The sequence below is a fragment of the Cnephaeus nilssonii genome, assembly GCF_951640355.1.
Source record: "Cnephaeus nilssonii genome assembly, chromosome: 4".
NCBI lineage: Eukaryota > Metazoa > Chordata > Mammalia > Chiroptera > Vespertilionidae > Cnephaeus > Cnephaeus nilssonii.
In genome coordinates, this window is record NC_137075.1 from 107,060,605 (window position 1) to 107,081,288 (window position 20,684).

Here is a 20,684-nt window from a genome sequence, read left to right on the forward strand (position 1 = left end):
AAATTAGAACTTGTGTTCATTAAATGACCTGATTAAGAGAGTGAAAAAAGAGTAGGATATATAAACAACTACAAATCAATAAGCAAAAGGCAGACAAGCAAATTGAGTGGGCAAAAAGGACTTCACAGCACAGGGTATCAAAATGATCAAAGAGAAAAAGTTAAAACAATTTCTATCAGGTTCTCATCCATTAACAAACATTTACTAAGCTGTTCTAGATGGAGATATGAAAAGACTCAATTGTCTCTGAAAGATTCTGCCATCCATTCAAAGCAAAAATCTGACTTTATCTACTTCGTAAGACTATTTCCCTAAGTTTTCATCTTACATTTCAGAGAGGAAGGGAGAGAGAAACATCAATGTGAGAGCAACACATTGATCTGCTGCCTCCTGCACGCCCCTACCAGGGATCCAGCCAGCAACCCCAGCATGTGCCCTGAGGAATGGAACCTGGAACCCCTCAGTGCCCTGGACAATGCGCAACCAACTGATCCACACCAGCCAGGGCAGTAATAATCTTTTCAAAAACTTCATATAAAAGCAACATTATTCTCCATAAAACTGTGTTAGTTTCTAAATACTTCAGAAAGTAATAAAAACAAATTTATTCACTGAACAAATCGGAGCACATTCTGTATGCCAGGTACTGTTCTAGTCCATCCTTATTATTCTATAAACCTTAACACAGACATTTAATGTCACTACAAGTCTCAAAAATCAAACACTAAGACCAAAATTTAAGTATTTCATGTCTCATCTCTAGTAAATTTTATCGGCAACCTCAAACAATGCTTTCTTGTGGCATCTTCCTAGTCATGTATTTAAATGCTAAGCTATCCTTGCCCTAAGCAACTGCACATGTTAAGAGAACCAACAATTCACTAACAAGAGTATGTTTTAACAAAGGCCTTCTTACATTACTGAAAATTTTAATTTCATCAGCTAGACCTAAAAAATACAGTTGACCCTCGAACATCAAAATGAGGGTCCACTTATACAATGATTTTTATGCAATAAACTAGAGGCCCGGTGCATGAAATTCGTGCACGGGGGTGGGGGGGTCCCTCAGCCAGGCCTGCACCCTCTCTAATTGGGGACCCCTTGGGGGATGTCCGACTGCCCTGCGGGATCGGGCCTAAACCGGCAGTAGGACATCCCTCTTGCAATCCTGGACCGCTGGCTCCTAACTGCACACCTGCCTGCCTGCCTGATCGCCCCTAACCCCTCTGCCTGCCTGCCTGATCGCCCCTAGCCCCCTCTGCCTGCCTGCCTGATGCCCCTAACCACTCTCCCCTGCCTGGCCTGCTAATCACCCTAACCGCCTGGCCTGCTGATCACCCTAACCGCCTCTGCCTCGGCCCCCGCCACCGTGGCTCTGTCCGGAAGGACGTCCAGTCTATCCGGTCTAATTAGCATATTACCCTTTTATTAGTATAGATACCTGTACTGTTTTTGATCCACGGTTGCAGAGGGTCATTACACATAGGGAACTTGAGCACCAAGGATTTGGTATTCGAGGCGGGGGTGGGGAAATCAGCGCCCCTTAAGCCCCACATTGTTCAAGGATCAACTGTAAGTATCACTTCCTCTGCATTCATTCACTGAGGATACACCACCACGAAAGCAGCCCTACTTTTTAGGCCAACACACATTCCTAAAGCCTGGCGGCGAAAATTGGGAAAATCCTAACTGCCTATACTGTCCAGAAATAAGTTCATTTGTAAACAGATTGTCACTCAGCATCTGTCAAAAGATAACTGAATGAGACACTGATATTTCAGGGAAGTCACCTGGAAGATAAATTAACTAAACTCTAATAAATCAAATCCCCAGTATGATGTACACCGTATTACTAAAGCTATTCTAGTCTGCCTGAGGCTTTTACCTAGCTTCTGTACAATGGCATGTGAAAAAAGTTTCTCTATCACTCGTAAAACATTTTGTCCACATATTAATGTCATTTTATATACGAATTTAAACAATCACTTATTCTTCATACAAGAGAAAAGTCTGCTTCTCCTGGTTAATTGGTGTACTTCCTTTCATTAATCAATGCCAACTATAATTAGTACTGCTTCCTCTTTCGCTTTGACTAATTATTTAAATTTTTTAAAAACCTTTAGCGACATGCAGATGCTGAGCTCTCCCTGCCCTAAGCTTCTCCTCTAATTCCCTCCTGCCTCCTCCACCCTGTGCCTCTCCACCTTCACCATCTTCAGTGCTCTCACACACCGATATCCCTGAAAAACCATCTCAAATCCTCCCAGAGTAGACAAATAATAAAATATGTACAGTCACTGACCTGTTAGAGTGACCTAAACTCTTGAATGTTCAAAAAGCAGAGCATAAGGTAAACAAGACAAATCACTTGGCTCCAACTTACGATTTGCACAAGTTAGACACGGACCTTCCCAGTGTCCTCCTCCAGCAGCCAAGAGCACGCCTCGAGCCACGACTGATCAACCGAACAAGCTCAGTTATTGGAATATCTGCTCGCCAGGAACTGAGATCACAAAAATGAGTCAATCCTGGGTCTCAAGGAGATTAAAGTCTTTTCTTGACAAAGAGGAACCATTTGTGGGAATGTGTAACTTTCAGAACAGCCCTGAGAAAGCTCATATTGCGATAAAATCTGAGTCCAGCCCTCACTGGTTTGGTTCAGTGGATAGAGCGTCGGCACTCGGACTGAAGGATTCCAAGTTTGAGTCCAGTCAAAGGATGTACCTTGGTTGCAGGCTCGATCCCCAGTAGGGGGCATGCAGAAGGCAGTTGATCGATGTTTCTTTCTCATCAATGTTTCTAACTCTCTCTCTCTCCTTCCCTTTCTGTAAAAATCAATAAATATATATATATATATTTTTTTTAAATCTGAGTCCAGTAGTTTGATGATCTGGCCCAGCCAGAGTGACAATTGATTGAGCATCGTCCTATGCACTGAAAGGTTGCCAGTTCGATTCCAGGTCAAGGCACATACTTGAGTTGTGGCTGGATCCCTGGTTGGGGCGTGTATGGAAAACAACCAATCGATGTATCTCACATCAATGTTTCTCTCTTTCTCTCCCCCCCCCCCCCCACCCCGCTCTCTAAGCATGTCCTTGGATTAAGATTAAACACACACACACACACACACACACAGGAAAACTATTCATAAAGCCAAAATGCAGAAGCAACAACCCAGGTGTCCACCTACGGATGAATGGATAAATAAAATGTGGTATATACACATACAATGAACCATTATTCAGCCTTAAAAAGGAAACCCTGGCACATGCTACAACATAAATGAACCCTGAAGGAGCTTAAGTGAAATACACCAGTCACAAAAGGACAAATATTGTATGATCCCACTTGCATGAGGTTCCAAGAGTAGTCACATTCATAGAGAAAATAGAACGATGGCTGCCTGGGGCTGGAAGGAGGTGGAGTGATAGTATTTAATGGGGACAGAGTTTCAGTTGAGGAAGAGGGAAAAGTTCTGGAGATGATGATGCTGATGGTTGCAAAACAATGTGTGTGTACTTAATGCCATAAAACCATACACTTAAAACTGGTTAAAATGACAAAATTAGTTACATATATATTTAGCCCAGGAAAAAAAATCTGAAATACTCAGGTGAGAAGTCACCTGAACATTTAAGGTTAGGCAGCGTTTCCTTCATTCAACAAGCATCAACTAAGGACTTCCTACACAGGATCCGGTCGTCCCTCCACCATCCACTTAGAGCACCAATGTAACCCAAAGAGCCCGGTGCCGGGGCTCTGGCCTCGAACCACGGCAGTCCTGCCTGCCACTCTCAGGCTCGGAACTCCAGGCGATCATCTCCGAGCCTTCCTTCCGAGAGAGCGAAGTCAGGACAGTGCCTCAGGGTCACTTCTCCCCTCTGCCACCAGTGATGACCGCAGGGTGTTAAGGTCACAAGTGTCTACTTTCTCAAGTGAGACAAGCATCGCACATGTCAGCCAGTGGCAGGGAATAAACATCTCAAAGCCGCAAAAGTCCCTCTTCCTAGAAGGTGACACTGAGCCTACTAGCCAACACACACCACCACAAAATCACTACCAAGTAAGAAGAGAGCACACGAAAATGAAATGCCTTCGAAAACCAAGATAACAACACTCAGCAATGACAAAACCTCACTTCACAACCCCTCCACAGAGCCACAGCAGGGTGCGGGAGACAGAATCGACCTGCGAGGCGGCGATGGCAGCGTAGAAAGCAAGCACTACTAAAACACGGGCAGGCGAAGTCTCTTCGCCCCAAATGAAATGTGACTAACACATCTTTCCCTCAAACGGCTCAGATGGCATTTTGTTGCCGTGAATAAACCCACACACCAACACTACCATTTAAGTGCTTCAAGTGACGGTATTAAAAGCAATCTTTAGTGTTTCTCATCTGTAGACAAAGTTTTATAAAATATGTCCTACAATCAAGTTTTGAAATAACGATGTGTGTATACAGATGTGGCACGTATTACCTATACCATACACGTGCCACGTGTAGCTACCTAGTTTTAAAGACAGCACTTGGCGAAACAGGCGGATTCTTCCAGAACCTGGTTCCTGCCGGTGTCAGCATTGCCGAAATTACTATGCACAAGCCACCTCCTCCAGCATCCTGTACCAGCCTCCATCCTGTAATAAAGTATGGGAGCTCTTTGGTTAAGACGAGTATTTTTACTTAGAAATGTTAATGTCCACATCAATATGTTTTTCAATTGCGTTAACCTTGTATTAAAGCACATTAAAAAGAAATACATCATTTCCAAGTTGCCTAACTTCTGGCCTTTTCCATTCGCTGTGTGGCTGCACTTGAGGCACAAGCAACACGAAGACCACTGGAAGTCAGAATTGTAGAGATTCGGAAAACGCAGAGGACCAAGTACCTCAAGAAGCGCCCCTTCCAAGTAAGGGCTCTTGGATGAGACGAATGAATGTTCTTAAACCGAATTTTTTTTTTTTAAATCTGAGTCCAGTAGTTTGATGATCTGGCCCAGCCAGAGTGACAATTGATTGAGCATCGTCCTATGCACTGAAAGGTTGCCGGTTCGATTCCACTCCTTAAACCGAATGCATGTCCCTAAACCGAATGCATGTCCTTAAACCGAATGCATGTCCTTAAACGGCGCTGGTGGTAAGAACACTCACGACTTCCGTGGATCAGTCACGCGGGCGTTTCCAGCACGACTTTCTCCACTCCCTGACCACCACAGAGCAAGGCCTGGCCACTCACCTCGGCTCCCGCTCGGCTTCAGGCTGTGGCAGGCACTCTGCGGGTTGGTCGGGTCTGCGTGCGGGCCAAGCCTGGGCAGCTGGGCTCCTGCAGATCATCCACACAAATCTGACGCGTAACTTAGAGACACACTGATTGCCAGGAGATTACAGGCCGGAGGAAAGGCTCCTTGGCAGGGTCCAGAGGTTCTGGCGCAAAACCATCGGAGGGGAGGGGAGGGGAGGGGAGGGGCGGGAAGATGGCCTGGGCCACGCGCCCCCGGGACCCAGACCTGGTCACCTGCCAGCACACGGGCACAATCCTCCCAGTCCTGCCCGGCGCCCCGAGGGCTCGCGCTTCCTGCCAGCAGCACCCGCAGCCCGGCGTCCGCCCCCGCACCCTCCGGCCCCTCCGCAGGTGTCCACTGAGGCCGCCGCAGGTCCCAGGATGCCCCGAGGCCCGGCCCGCAGCAGTCGGTGCGGTGCGCGTACCCGGACCTGTCAAACCCCGCTCCCCAAGGGCGGTCCGCATCCCCAGCCGGAGCCGGAGCGACCGCACAAGGTCCCTCCAAAGCGGCCACTCGGAAGGGGCGCCAGGGTCGCGGCCGGCGCACGGCCCTGCAGGCCGCGCCATCCGCCCGCGCCGTCCCCGCCCCACGGGCCAGGCCTGAGCGCGGGCCCAGGGCCGGGGCGCCCACGCGGGCCGGGCGCGGGGCCGGGCGGAGCGCTCCCCGCCCCGGACACAAAGCGGCGCCGCGGGAGCCCGCCTCACCTGCAGCACGGGGCGCCGCGGGCCTTCGAGAACCATCGGACCCCTCTCCGGCGCGTGCGTCACAGCCCAGGCCTCCCGGTGCCGCCCGGCGCCGCCGCCGCCGCCATTTCCTCCCGCTCGCCGTCGCCGCGTCCCCGCTGTCAGGTTACTCCATTCACCTGGGCCCGCTGCAGCCCGCGCCGCGCCGCGCCTCCGCCTCGACCCCTCCCGCCGGCGCCTGCGGAGACTGCGCAGCGCCCGGCTCGCCCGCAGCCCGCGCACGGCCCGCGGCAACGGCGCACGGCCGCTTGGAGAATCCCACCGGCGCCCACGCCGCCCCGTCCGCCCGCGACGCGCCGCTCCCCGCGCCGGCATGAGAGCCAGCCTGTGATTGGACGGCGCGCGGCGGTGAAAGGTTAACCCCGGCCCCTCAGCCACTCAGCGGCCGGGAGACGGCGGGCGCGGCGCGGAGGCTGAGGCGGGGCCTGCGGCCCAGCGGCGGCCGGGCCCGGGCAGCCCCGCGCAGCCCCGCGCCCTCGTGGCCCAGCGGGTCAGAACCTCCGGGCGCTCGGAATCCGCCCGCCGCCCTTGCTGCGCTGCGTGGCAGCCATCGCCCCTAAACGTGGCCCTGCCCGCGGCCGGAGGGCGCAGCGTCCTTTTTTTCAAGACCTTCCCCCTCGCTCGCTCTACACCCCGCTAGTGGCGCAGGGTCCTCCGCATGTCGGGGGGACAACAGACGCCACCTCCCACCCCAACCCCGGAACTGGGACACCCACGGACGAGATGGGACAGTGGCCCCACTTATGTCAAGTGTTCATTGCACAAGGGCTGCTACCCGGCACCATACCTTGTAGCTGTGGATTAAAACATGAAGGCCCAGGGACTGGCCTAAGGAAAATCCTAGTAATGAACCCCACAATGCAGACATGGCTTCCAGGGGCACCCCATAGGCTTACTCCAGAGGAATGCTTTCGTGCCCAAGAGGAGCACCCACTGTGTGCTGGGCGCTGTGTAGGTCAGCAAGGTTCAATGCTGAGCTCTTGCAATGCAGCTACTCCCAGGCGGGCTGCAACGCGGATGCATGTGTTCCTTACCACAGAAGGATGTAAAACATCTCCCCAGTAATGTTTATTACATGGTGAAGTGGTAACACTTTTTGATATGTTGTGTTAACGAAAAAAAAGCCATTGAAACCTGTAAAGAATTTTAGTGAGTTTATTTGAGCCAAACTGTCGACATATGCCGGGAAGCAGAACCTCAATGAATTGAGATAAAGCTCCGGAGAATGCAGGGTTACATCTATATTTATACATTGAAATCACAGGAAATCCATTGCTGATGGATTAGGGAGGAGGGACAAAGCAAAGCGGGGAAACCTCTGGGATAGGGTGAAAAGCGAAATGATGGACATGTGCTTCTCTTACAGAGATGGATACAGGATACTTTAACGTAAATTAACAGCTGACAATTAACTTGATAACAATAACAATGAGGGAATGTCCCAGTGCCATTTGTTGTGCCCTGAGGGGTCCAGGGTAAAAAGGAAGTTACCAGACATCTCACAGATATGTTATCTTAGAGGCAAAAAGGCAAATGGGCTCAGTAAAGAAGATCTAAGTTGATCGTTGTCAGGGAAGATATCGGACTAGGACAGGACTACCCACTATAACCTGTTTGTAGTTAAATATTTAATTTTCAAACCATCCTTTGTGGTTATTCCAGGTCTCTGAGTTTGCAAGACTGCCACGCAGGCCTCCCCTGAGCTTGTCAGGTTAGCATGTGGCTCCTTTCGTCCACAATTGGAATAAATATTAGTTTCATTTGTGTCTTTTTAAAATGTGAGTGCTACAAGAATTTTAATGCTTCACGTGGCTCCCATTATGTTGCTGTTGGACCGGCTGATGTAAGCGGGGGATCTTTACATGGACCCTGTGAGGTCTGTGCAGTAATTGTCCCCCACCCCGTCTGTTAAGAGGAACAAAATAAATAACCTCCAGCAACTGAACAGGTAAGACGTGAACAACTGAGATCTGAACCCAGGTATTCTGGCTGGGAAGCTGGTGTGCTCACCGCTCCTGCGCGCACATGATCATACAGTTACTGTAAAGTCACCGCAGCGTAGACTATTCGTGGGTGAAAGGAGGAAGCAGAGTGCTCTGGGCAGACTTCCCTAAAAGTGATGCTTCTTATATGGCAAGCACTGTGGGCAGTAGACCTCCCCCATAGCACACGGAAAGGCTTTGGGGAGATCATCCTTTATGGGAAGAATGGCATCCCAGGGTGGGGATGGCCACGGGGCCCCCAGCAGTGGGAATGTGGGGGCAGGTTTACTTCCAGCCCCTCCTGCTGTCCTCTGAGTCGGTCAAAACTAGCTGGGCTTCATCAGCTGGTTTGTCTGACTTTCATCAATTTAAAAAAAAAATTTTTATATGGTTCATCCATCAGAAAGCATAAAAAGATATACAGTTAGAAGAATCTCTCCCCCACACCTGTCTCCATACCCAAACATGTAACCACTATGGTCTGCTCATTCTTCTAGGCAATCTTTTTATGTCTATAGAAGCCAAGACATTCCCCAATTTGCAAAAATAGTTGCATGCCATACACAATTATTACATTTTGCTTTTTACTACTTAATGTATCAAAAATATGTCTAGAGCAGTATATACAGAGCTCCTCACTAATTTTTTTTTCAATTCCCATAACATTTTATTGTAGGAATAGGCCGTAATTTATTTAACCAATCCTCTATTGATGGGCATTTACCAGGTAGACTTCCAGTCTTTTGTAATTAAGCATCGGTCCATTTGGAACTGACTCGGTGTATGGGGTGAGGTATGGATCCAAATTGAGATTTTTTCCAGACGGCTACACAGCGTGCCATTACTGCCCATTTGTTGAAGCGCTCACTTCCAGACTATTGTGTCCCAGTGGTGTATCTATTCATCCTCCAGTTGCTCGTGTTTTAAAATCTGGAGACGAAATCTTGTAAGGGATAGTGTTTCATACTTGGTTGAGATCACTAAAAAGCTTAGCGCTAATATTCCAGCCCATATTAAACAACAGTGCAGTTCCATGTGGTAAGCATTTTCTGTGGGTTAATTTTTCCCCCTTGCCCTGACTATTGCACAGTTTGTTTTATTTTTTTATGGAACAAGGCAGGATATCAATACACCTTTGTTTAAGCCCTAGCTGGTTTGGCTCAGTGGATAGAGCGTCGGCCTGGGAACCAAATGATCCCAACTTAGATTCTGGTCAAGGTCATGTACCTTGGTGGCAGGCTCCTCCCCGGCCCAGGCCCTAGTCTGGGCATGTACAGGAAGCGACCAGTCGATGTGTTTCTTTCACATCAATGTTTCTCTCTGTCTTTCCCTCTCTCTTCCACTCTCTCTCTCTAAAAAACCAATGGAAAAATATTCTCGGGTGAGGATTAAAAAAAAAGATTCTCTGTTTGTAACAGAAACCAACCTGAAGTAGCTTAACCAAAAGGGAAGAATTTATCATTAGGATGTCAGAGTTTCTCACAAAGCCAGGAACAGGAATACAGCTACATCTTAGCAAAGGACAAGGACCAGGGTTAGGAAGTGTCCAGAAACCCAAAAGAAACTCCTCGTGTCCTTCTCCTGTGATTTCCGCCGTGTGTCTGCTTCATCAGTGTATCTCTCTCTAATTTGTTCTCTTGCTTCTCTGTCTGCACAGGATGATACAGCCACACCCACATTCAGCCAGGAAGTCGGGCCAGTGTGGAGGTCAGACCCCAAACAAGGAAGCAGGGCAGCCTCCACAGGCAGGCGGCTGATTCCATAGGGGAGGGAGGGGGGCCTGCAGAGAGAAAAGCCACATCGAGGAAAGCAGGAGCCAGATTTCTCCCTGGTGGAGAAGGGGTTGCAAACCCAGTAATGAGAAGAACAAGAAGGCTGTGTGACTGGATTGGAATTAGAGGCACTGATGTGAATTCAAGGTTTGCAATACACGCAGCTATAACAATAAATGTAAATGTATTTTAAGTGCCATAGAGGTGAGCCTGGAACATCTTATTGTGTCAGAAAGTGTGAAATGCACAAGGAATGTTGGAGACATTTCAAAAAGACAAAGCAGTCATCTTGAAGGGGCCAAGTCTGGGACAATTTGAGCATCAAAATCCTACCTAATAAAATAGTAATATGCAAATTGACCGCACCTTCGCTATGCCCAAGCCACGCCCACCAGCCAAAAGCCACACCCACCAGCCAATCAGGGCGAGTATGCAAATAACCCAACAAAGATGGCGGTTAATTTGCATACGCTGAGAGAGGGAGGAGTGAAGACTGAAGACAACTTAGAAGGAAGAGGGAGGAAAAGCGGAAAGCAAGGTGGCTGCCAGAGGGAAAGCCCGGGCCGGGCGGGGCGGAACGGGGCGGAGCAGGGCGGAGCGGGGCGGGCGGCAGTGGCGGGCGGGTGCAGGCGCGGTGGCCGCAAAGGCAGCGGCAGCAGCAGCGCACACAGCCGCAACAGCCGCTTGCAGGATTTTCCTGCAAATGGGCTACTAGTAAATTATAATAGGAGAATATAGCCCATGTAATAAAGTATAATCCATGAGACCACACAGATATTTTTTTATTGAATAAACTAGAGGCCCGGTGCATGAAAATTCATGCACTGGAGGGGAGATCCCTCAGCCCAGCCTGCCCCCTTTCACAGTCTGGGAGCCCTCAGGGGTGGGAGGCGACCCAGTGATCAGGGGAAGACGATGCTCCCATCACACCTCTGCTGCTGCCACTGCCGGCAGCACAAGCCTCGGCCGGCCCTGGTTACCTGAGCCTCGGGCGGCCCTGGGCAGCTGGGCAGCCGCTATCTGAGGCTTGCCTGTGCCTCGGGCCAGCCCTGGGCGGCTGGGGGGCCGAGGGGACTGGGGGACTCCGGAGGCAGGCACGCAGAGCGGCTGGGCCTACCCTGGCGGGGCTGAGGGGACTGGGTGCTGCCATCTTGTGGCTGTGGTGCCGCCATCTTTGAGGGCGTGACAGTCAATTAACATATTCCATCCTTATTGGCTGTAGGCACCACCATCTTTGTGAGGGTGTGACAGTCATTTAGCATATTCCCTCTTTATTAGATAGGATAAATGGGGAGAAGAGATAGCTCATACATAGAGTAGAATGCAGCCAAGAAATAATGGAGTTAAAAATCACCATTTGGCAATCATCAGATAAGAAATATCAATGTTTGCTATATCCAGTGGATAAAAGTTGGACAAGCAATGAAATATTTGCATAGGTCCAAAGCAGCTCCCCATAAAATCCTTCTTTCAAAAATGAGAACTTTATAAAAGAGAGTCTAGCAGACACCCCCTTACCCAAGTATTCAAAGCTAACCGTCACGCAAGGGGTCACAGACACACCGCTAGGGCACACGGTGCAGCTGTAACCGGGGTTCAGTGGGGGGAACATATGCAGAGAAGTGGCAGAGTGCATGCTGTCCCCCAACACCCATTATCACGCAGCACAGGCCAAGTGTAGCTATTGTGTGAGCACCATGGCCACGGGCCAGCAAGACAAGGCCTGCCTCGGCCAGCAGCCAGGTGTACCACGGGCAGAGCCAGAGTCCGACAGAAGTGGGCACCACCCCACAGGCGCTGCATGTCTATTTGTTGAGCACATGGGGTTAGGGAACTGCTGGTGTCTCTAAAGAAGAAGAAGTAGATCACGGGGCCCCGGGCACAGTGCTGGGAAGTGGGCCTCTCTCGACTTGAGGAGTAAAATTATCTCAGTATTTCTCGGCATCTCTTCGGGGGCAACTTGGAATTCCACCGTGTTTTTTGCCCGCGCAGCAGTACTGAGCCCCGAGGCGTGTTTCCTTAGAGCGAAGGAACCCGGCCTGGAAGCTGCGCGCACTTCCCCAGGGAAAGCCAGCTGAGACCGCCTCCTGCCCGCCCAGGCCCCTGAGCAGCTCCCTACAGTTTCGGGGTCTTCTCACTCCTATGGCGGAAAGACAACAGAAGGATGGTGTGGTCACCAGATCAGTGGTACACTATGTAGCTGACAGTCCCCCTCAATTGGAATAGAAACTGTTTCCCATATCTTAGTACCAGCTTTTTTTTTTTTTTCATTTGGAAAAGGAAATGCTGTCATCTTAATTTACATTGAATTGAATTGTCACTCCGTAAACCATAATCAGGCAGCATTCAGACTTCTGCAAAACAAATGCCTATAGAAGCTTGGAATTAAAAATCAGGTTTGCCCAGATTTTTTTTTAAAAAGACAGTGAACCAGAACTACTGTCTACTTTAAAACTGATATTAAGTAGCTTTATCCTCCATTCCTGCTCTCTGCACTATATTCCCCAGCCTGCTTTCATGGGCCAATGAACCTTCCTGTGGTTTTCTCCTAGTTCTCACACTCCAGATTTTCTTCCAGGCAATTCTCCGAGACCTTCCCCGTGTGATATGAGTCAAACAAATGAGATAAGGCCACTGCCAGGGAGCTCCCTGCCGTGGTCTGAATGTTTGTGTTCCCCCACCTGGCCCCCAAACTTAGATGTTGAAATTCCAAGGTGATGGTATTCGGAGGAGGGATCTGGGGAGGTGGTTACGTCATGAGGGTGGAGCCCTCAGGAACAGGATTAGTGCCCTTATGAAAGCAATGCCTGAGAGCTTGCCTTCCCCCTCTGCCATGTGAGGACACAGCAAAAAGTCAGCAGTCTGCAACCTAGAAGAGGGCCTTCGCCAGAACCTGACCAGACTGACACCCTGAATTTGGACTTCCAACCTCCAGAACTGTGGGTAACACATTCCTATTATTATCAGTCCATGGTAATGTTGTTATAGCAGCCGGAACAGACTAAGACACTACCTACTAGTATGCGTACAGCTGGTCTCTGGGGTCTCTTGGACAGACTATATGGATTAGCTTGCTTGGGCTGCCATAACAAAATGCTGCAGCCCCAGTGGCTTAAACAACAGACATGTATTTCCTCACGGTTCTGGAAGGCGAAGGTCAAGGTGTCCAGAGGTTTGGTTTCTTCGGGTGCTTCTCTCCTTGGCTCGCAGATGGTCATCTTCCTCCTGCGTGCCGCGCCAGCACAGCCAAGGGTTCGGCGAGCCTGAGGGAGGGCCGGCGAAGGATGAAGAAAAAACAGACAAAGAGAATAAGCTGGGTCTAGGTGGATCTTCTGTGCCTGGCTGAGACCACAGAAAAAGATCCAGACAGCAAGCTGAGCCTTTATTTTATAGTCCGAGGTAAACAAAGTAGTGGTCACCATAGTTACAGTATTCCTGTGAGTTTCACTTGTTTTGGCAGCACTTGCTGCACCTCCCACAGCCCATTAGCTACCCAGGAAAGATCTAGGGAGCGTCACAAGATCAAGCTTAATTATGCTAAGAGGGCTGTGCCCTCTAAGCTGGGACTTGTTTGTGGCTTTGCCAGCAGGTCAGTCCGAGGCTTCACCCTATAGCCGCTCCCTACACTCCTGTGTTTCCACATGGTCTCCTCTGTACGACCACACCCCTCCTGTCTCCTTTTGTGTGTCTAGATTGCCTCTTCTTATGAATGATAAAGGATTAGGGCCCACCCACCTTTACCCATTTTACCTTAATCCCTTCTTTGAAGACCCTATCTGCAAATACAGTCACCTTCTGAACTACTGGGGTGGAGGGCTTCAAAATATGAATTTTGTGGGGACACAATCCAGCCCATAACACTATACAGTGCTCCTGCCATCGGTGGTGTCAGGATGCACGCAGCTGGCCCATGGAATGCCATCCCGCTCGGAACACTGGTGGGAGACACCTTTTCCACTTGTTCGCTGTCCAGTTAGGACCTTCCCTCTCACCTGGTAACTCAGAGGAAAAAGAGCAGCTACTCTGCAAGGTGGGAATTCCCTGCAGTCTCCTTAAGCTCAAGCTCGCCTCTCTCCTTTCAGGTACCACATTGCCTCTAGACCAGCTTTTCTAACACTGAGAGCTGGGTGGATCACTCCTCTATGCAAAACATTCCCTTGCACCCCATGCAAACTCTTTAGCGTGGCATTCAAGGTCCCCCGGGACCCAGCTTCTACGTAGGTTTCTGGCCTCATGTCCCGCCTCCCTGATCTCCTTCCTCTCTCTGTTCTGCAACACTGACCTCCTCGGAAAAACGCTCCTTTCCAGAGACGAGACAGCCCGGGCCCCCTGACCAGTTCTGACTTACACTAGTTATTCTAGGGTGTCTGCTGGGAAGCCCTGCTCCCCTTGTCTCTGGCCACAGACCTCCTGTCCTTCAAACCTTCCCTTGGGCTCCCCTTCATCATGCCACCTTCCCTGCCTCCTATTTTCCAAAAGAGGCAATGTGCCCTCCTTGGTTTATCCATAGCAACTCCACCCAATTGGAACACTGAGCACATTACACTCACTCTTCTCTCTGCCTCCCCACCCTCCTCCCCAGCCACTTCCCCGCTGAGCAGAGCTCCTCAAGGGCACACATTGTGGGGGTGGGGGGTGTCTTACTCATCTCTGTATCTCCAGGGTCCACTCATAGCACAAAGTAAGACAGAAAGAGAGGGAAGAAGGAGGGAGGGAGGGAAGCCAAAACCCAAGTCTTCGTATGATTCCCTAGGACTTAGACGCATATTCACGCGTGGCCAAACCTGGGCAAGAGTGAAGCGGGACACTAATAAAAATAACACCAAGACAACACGCATAGACTGGCACTGCCCTGGGCAAGCAGGATGCATAGTCAGCCCACACCTACGTGTTCTGCCACTTAGCTCCTCGGCTCCATTTGCAGACAGCTATGGAGAGCACGGAGGAAATAAGACTCTGTAAGGCAGTGGTTCCCAACCTTCCTAATGCCGCGACCCTTTAATACAGTTCCTCATGTTGTGGTGACCCCCAACCGTAAAATTATTTTCGTTGCTACTTCATAACTGTAATTTTGCTACTGTTAATGAATCATAATGTAAATATCTGTGTTTTCCGATGGTCTTAGGCGACCCTGCTAGCGGTTCTCAACCTGTGGGTCAAGACAGTGTAAGGTATTAATAGATGAAAATAACATATTCTCCCCTCCGGGGGTATGTCTTAGGATTCTGAAAGAGATTTCTGCAGTCACAACGGTGTAACTCCCAAAGGAAAAACCACAAATGGTAATATTTCTGGCCTGGAGAGAGGATGGGGCAAGGTGTGTGTTTGGGGGAAATGAGAGAGCAGGGAATAGGAGGAGGAATGAGAAATACTTTAGGTGGAGGGCCTTCTAGATCAGCGGTCGCCAACTGGTGGTCCGAACGTTGGTGACCGCTGTTCTAGAGTCCACACCCCACCCCATAAAAAGCCCCGCATCCGTAGAAACCGCCTCTGCAGGTCCCGTAGACTAGAATTAGGTCTTCCCAACTTCGCTGTCGGTTGACTGATGGCCGTACCTGCGAGCCAGCGTGGTGTCAGCGTGAGCCAGAGGGAAGGGGCCGGCAGTAGGCACAGGATGGGGGTCAGGGTTCGGGAGACCAGTGTACCCATAGACTGGTATCCTCCAGGCCCCCAGGATCCAAAAGAGGCTGCAGGGTCTGGGCTCGGTCCAAGAACACTGTCTGCTGGGTAGGACCAGTAGCAGATGGGGTTCTCAGAGAGCGTCAGGACTTCACCTCATTTTCCGGTTTGTGGTAGGATTGCAACGAACTGAGGCTATTTGGACAATAGTTTTGGGCTCCCAGGAACGAGCTAGGAAAGGCCGAGCCAAGGATCCAAGTTCCAGCCGAGTCAGCAGGATTCAGGGCTGCTCTTGAATCTTTGCCTGGAGACCTGAGGGGCAACCAAGATCCTGGGTGAAGCCCGGAAGCGGAGTTGGGCAAACAAGGCTGCAGTATGGGGGAACTGCCAACTGGTGGTCAAACAGGGCTATTCGGCCAACCATCAGGCTTAGAGCGTCACCCGTGGGGGCCGCTCGGGCGGGGCCCCAGCGCCCCACTCCACAGCGCCGTGGCTGCCCAGCTAACAGCCTTGTACCTGTAGGGGAGACAACGTCATTTTCTTTTTGCCTTCTCCGTTCTTGGCTGAGACCCCTGTTCATAAAAGACAGATCAACGAGAGGAAAACAAATGTTTCATTAACACGCGCAGCACACAACACTGGGGGGAACCAAAACCCGAAGTGACTCCACACGGGGGCTCGGAACCCAGCGCCCCGCATCTTCCACAAAGAACAGCAGGTCTGTGGGCAGCGGCGGCCGCAGGAAGGCAGTGTCCGGCTTTAAGGACCGGGGTCATTGGGCAGTTTCCAAGGATACACATTCTAGTCAGTCCAAAAGGAAGTCATTTTTTTAAAGAAGAGATTAAATGGTTTTTATGGTTCCATCCATCCATCCACCCACTCATCCATTTATTCCTTCATTCTTGATCACAGCCCCGGCCACGGTCTAAGGTCCCCCTGCACACTGGGGCCCCCATGGTGTCTGACTTTGGAGACAGAGGCCAACGAGGTGTCGCCATCGCCTCATGCTTTGCCGTTGCTTCACAGGGCAGCATTGAGTTGACTGAGTTACAAAGGCTCTGATTTGAGGCGTCACGATCGTAAATGCAATAAAACGGTTTTCTAGTGGCCCCGGTATTTTGCTGACTATAAAGAAATCCAATGACAGGGCTGTCCTAAAAATTATCTATGAAAAAAATCACAAAGATGACTTAACATTTGAGATATATGAGTAGTAACAATAAATACCATGGATAAAACACTTTTTTTAAAAAAATGTTTTTATTGATTTTTTTTTTAGAAAAAAGAGGATGGGGGAGGGATTCAGAAATAGAAACATCGATGAGAGAGAAACATTGTCATTGGCTGCCTCTAGCACGCCCCCCACAGGGGATTGAGCCCCCAACATGGGCATGTGCCCGGCCCGGGCATCAAACCAGTGGCCTCTTGGCTCCTGGGTGGATGCTCAACCCCTGAGCCACACCGGCCGGGCTAGAACACTTAATGTGTCATTTCCCAGGCCAACAGGTGGGTCATACCAAATGCCTGGTTACTCCTCCGCCTGCCCTGTCTTGGTTAAGATGTCACTCCAGCCCAGCCAGCGGCCCCGTGCTGGCCATTCCAAAGGAGAATTTCAACTCCCTCGTGTGACTCTGTCTCCTCCTCTTTAGACGGTCCCTGCGCTGGTCCTGGTCTGTTTCCCTCTGACCTCATTACAAGAGCTTTCTCCCCATCTCCCTGCCCTCCAGGCTCAGCTGCTGCAGTCCACCCTCTGCTGTGTGTCCTCATTGTTCTCTTGTTTCCGCCCAGCCTCTGAGCTCCCCAGGGCTCCCAGGTGTCTGCAGACTTTTCACCCTGGAGTTCAAGGTCCCGCAGAAGCTGGTGGCTGCTTATGTAACTTCTTGCCCTGCCCTCTCCCTGAGCTTCAGCTGCAGCCAGGCCGCCCCGTTTCCTAACCCAGGCTGAAATTCCACACCTCTGCGCAGTCGTTCATGCTGTTCCCCTGGCCTGAAATGCCCTTCCTCTCTTTCCGGGCCCTTAGAAATCCTCCCACTCCTCTCTCACGAGGTCATCCATTCTGAGACCTGGTTCCCCACTGGTCCAGCCCCTCAGAATGTCTTTCTTCTCTCTTCTCGCAAGGCACATGGCAAATGCCTTGATCCTAGCATCTATCGCAGGCACGGTTTTTACTTCTGCATCCTTTCCATCACTAGGCAGTAGCTGTTTGAGGCTTCTCCCGGGTCAGCATGCCATGCGGCCTGTGTGAGGAACAGAGCTGATGTAGGTGAACCATCACCTTTGACCATGACCTCTCCCCGTCTTGAAATGCTGGTCAGCCCAGGGTCAATGAGAACCTCGTGGCCTCTCCTTAGCTTGCCTCTGGATTTCCATTTCTCTGCCCACCGCCCCGACACTTTCCAAAAGTCCTTCCCCCCCCCCTGTCGTTAATTCCATCCCACTTTATGTTCACCTCCCTCAGCGTCTAGCAACGTGCTCCAAGTGTGGTCCAAGCACAGCATTATTTACAAAATTCCTAAATTCAATTCATTATGAAAGTAACCTAAGATCCATAACGTATAAAACCCAGAGGTAGCCAATTCAAAGTATTTACAGTAGATGGAGCTATACATTTCACTGTGCTCCACTCGGAATTTCATTGATCATGTGAAATTACTAACATGTTGGCAGGTTTTTCATTATACTTCCTGCTTTAAATATACGAAAAGTTATGGGGCTTACTTGACCTGTGTTTATCCTTGTTAGCTCGAAATGGCTAGAAAATGTTATTAAGTGTTCCTGAAAATTGTACTGCGGTTAAAATCAATTGGTACAAATAATACACATTATTGAAAGCCAGAGATAATCCCTAATGTAAACCACTAAACTACTGGCTTTGGGTGATAACGATGAATCATTGTATGTTCATCATTGCAACAAACATCCCACTCTGGTGGGCGATGTTGACAGGGGGGAGGCTGTGCGTGTCTGGGGCAGAGGGTATGTGGGAAATCTGAATACTTTTCTCTTAAATTTGCCATGACCCTAAAATTGCTCTAAAAAACAAAGACTTAAACAAAAGCGCCAGAGATACAATGGCATCCTGAAGACTCCATTACAAGAATTCTGTCCCTTCGGGCCAGAGAGCACCACAGTGCCAAACTCTGTCCATCCAACAGGGGTGGGACCTTTTTCCTGCCAATGGCCATTGGATATTTATGACATCAGTCACAGGCCACACAAAATTATCAACTTAAAAACTAGCCTGCTTTTGCCCGGCCGGTGAGGCTGTGGTTGAGCGTCGACCTATGAACCAGGAGGTCACAGTTTGATTCCTGGTCAGGGCACATGCCTGGGCTGTGGGCTCCATCCCCAGAAGGGAGCAGGCAGGAGGCAGCCAATCAATGATTCCCTCTCATCATTGATGTTTTTTACCTCTTCTCCCTCTCCCCTCCTCTCTGAGATCAATCTATATAAAATGAGCCTGCTATATTTGGTCTAGCATTTAATGAACTCACCTCTAATGCCTTGGCAGGGCCAGAACAATGATTTTGCGGGCTTCATGTGGCCCGCAGGCCGGACGTTCCCCACCCCTGGAAACATTCAAGCTGTCGGGACGTTTCAAGGACTATGGCAGTGGCAAAAAAAAATGTCTGCAAATGAGGAATATTGGGTAGGAGGGGGTTGAGTCCTGTATAATAATAATTGGAGTTTTAAGATTCTGTTTTAAGAGGCGAAGGGATAAGAATGCAATTCTAATCATACATGAACATTGGTCCTTGGATTATTTCCTGGGTATTTTCAAAGACAGTAGCTCATTTCAAACCTCAGCCCAGGGCAGCTGTCAGCTCCACTTCACATTGGGAGAATCGAGGCCTGGGAAAGCGGAGACTCACCGAGGCCCTGGACCTGCCGCCGATGCAGGTGCAGGGGGCGCTCTCGGGCCTGGTTGGTCCACGGCCTCATCTGGGAGCCGCATGGACCCCAGGCCCGTTCACATTCTCTTGCCACTTCTGGGCGCCCAGCAGGCGGGCTGATGGGTTGGTACAGGCCTGGCAGCCCCAGGTCTTACTCTGCTCCGAGGGGCAGCACATGAACGATGCATTTCTGCCCAACCTTCACCTTCCCCTGGGCGGGATGAGGCCCCGCCTCCTGGTGGTGGTGAGTTTTATGAGCCTGCAATGGGTCTCCAGTCTAGGGCCTGAGAGCGCTCGGGAAATGGGAAATGGTGGCTCTGCCCCATGCACACCGCTCCCCGTCATGTTCCCACGCGTGCCTTCAGAGGACGGACTTAATCTCATTCCTCTGTCTGTCCCCAACGCTGAGCCCACACACCCAGTAGGTCCTTTGTAAGAGTGTTTAATGCACAAGCTGCCTACCTCTGGCCCAGCTAAGACTGGGGCACGTGTCACCCAGGGGGCCAGCTGCCTACGTCCCTCCCTCCTGGCAGGTCACTGGGCACAGCGGTCAGCCAGAGGGCGCCGGCCCCTCCTGGTTGCCTGGCAGCTGTGGTCAGGGACACGCTCGGCACGAGCTGAAGGCAGTGTGTTGTGCGGTGGCTCTGCAAGTCCAAAGGCAAGGGCGGCCCACCCCGCCGCCTCCTCCATTCTCAGCACAGCACGTGGGTGGGTGCTTTAGAGGGACCTACGCCAAGCTGCGGAACCAACCGATTTGATGGCCTCCCTCTTAAGAGACACAAGCCAAACCTTGATCGGGGTAAAGCCGTTGCTCCGGTGGGTTCTTCTGTCGGAGGCAGCTGACATTAATCCTAGATGTTGTGGCAATTAATGGGAAGAGACGGTCACCCATCTTCCCTGTGAGTCCTTTATGGCATGACCACCCTGACCAAAACGAGAGGAAGCCATGGCAACCAGGGTGAGCACGCGCTGGCTCTCCAGTGGATCCCAGCTCACCCAGGCCAAGGTCCTCACAAGGTCCTCCATGCCCGACCTGCACCTCTTTCAGCTCCTCTGGCCTCTCCCTCCCTCGCGCGCTGCTCTGGCCACAGCGGGCTCCTTGCCGCCCTTAGGAACGCCAGCCGCGACCTCAGTGCCTTTGCACGTGCGGCTCCTTTTGCTTGGGAAGCACCTTCCCCAGACCGTCGAGTGACTGGTCCCACATCTTTCAGGCTTTAGTCAAGTATCTCTCCCGCAGAGACCGTCCCGACTACTCTGTCAACACCGTGTCCCCGCCCCCCCCCCACCCCCTGTGCTCCCTTCCGGGCCTTGGAAGAGGGATGCATGGCGGATGGACTACATATTTCACTTATTTTATGCCCAGCTCCCCCGCTGCAATAGGAGCTCTGTGGGCGCA

General features: G+C 50.7%; 1 protein-coding gene across 7 annotated transcripts in view; it reads right to left on the reverse strand.

Moving 5' to 3' along the window:
• The window catches only part of DICER1 (dicer 1, ribonuclease III), a 67,172-nt gene extending 60,862 nt beyond the window's left edge, over window positions 1-6,310 (reverse strand). For 4 of the 7 annotated variants that reach the window (XR_013813396.1, XM_079768462.1, XM_079768458.1 and 1 more), the window contains exon 1: window positions 5,984-6,133. The gene's annotated coding sequence lies outside the window, so the exon portion shown is untranslated. The other 3 variants (XM_079768464.1, XM_079768460.1, XM_079768461.1) reach the window with 2 other exon arrangements.
• Window positions 6,311-20,684: the final 14,374 nt, after the last annotated feature.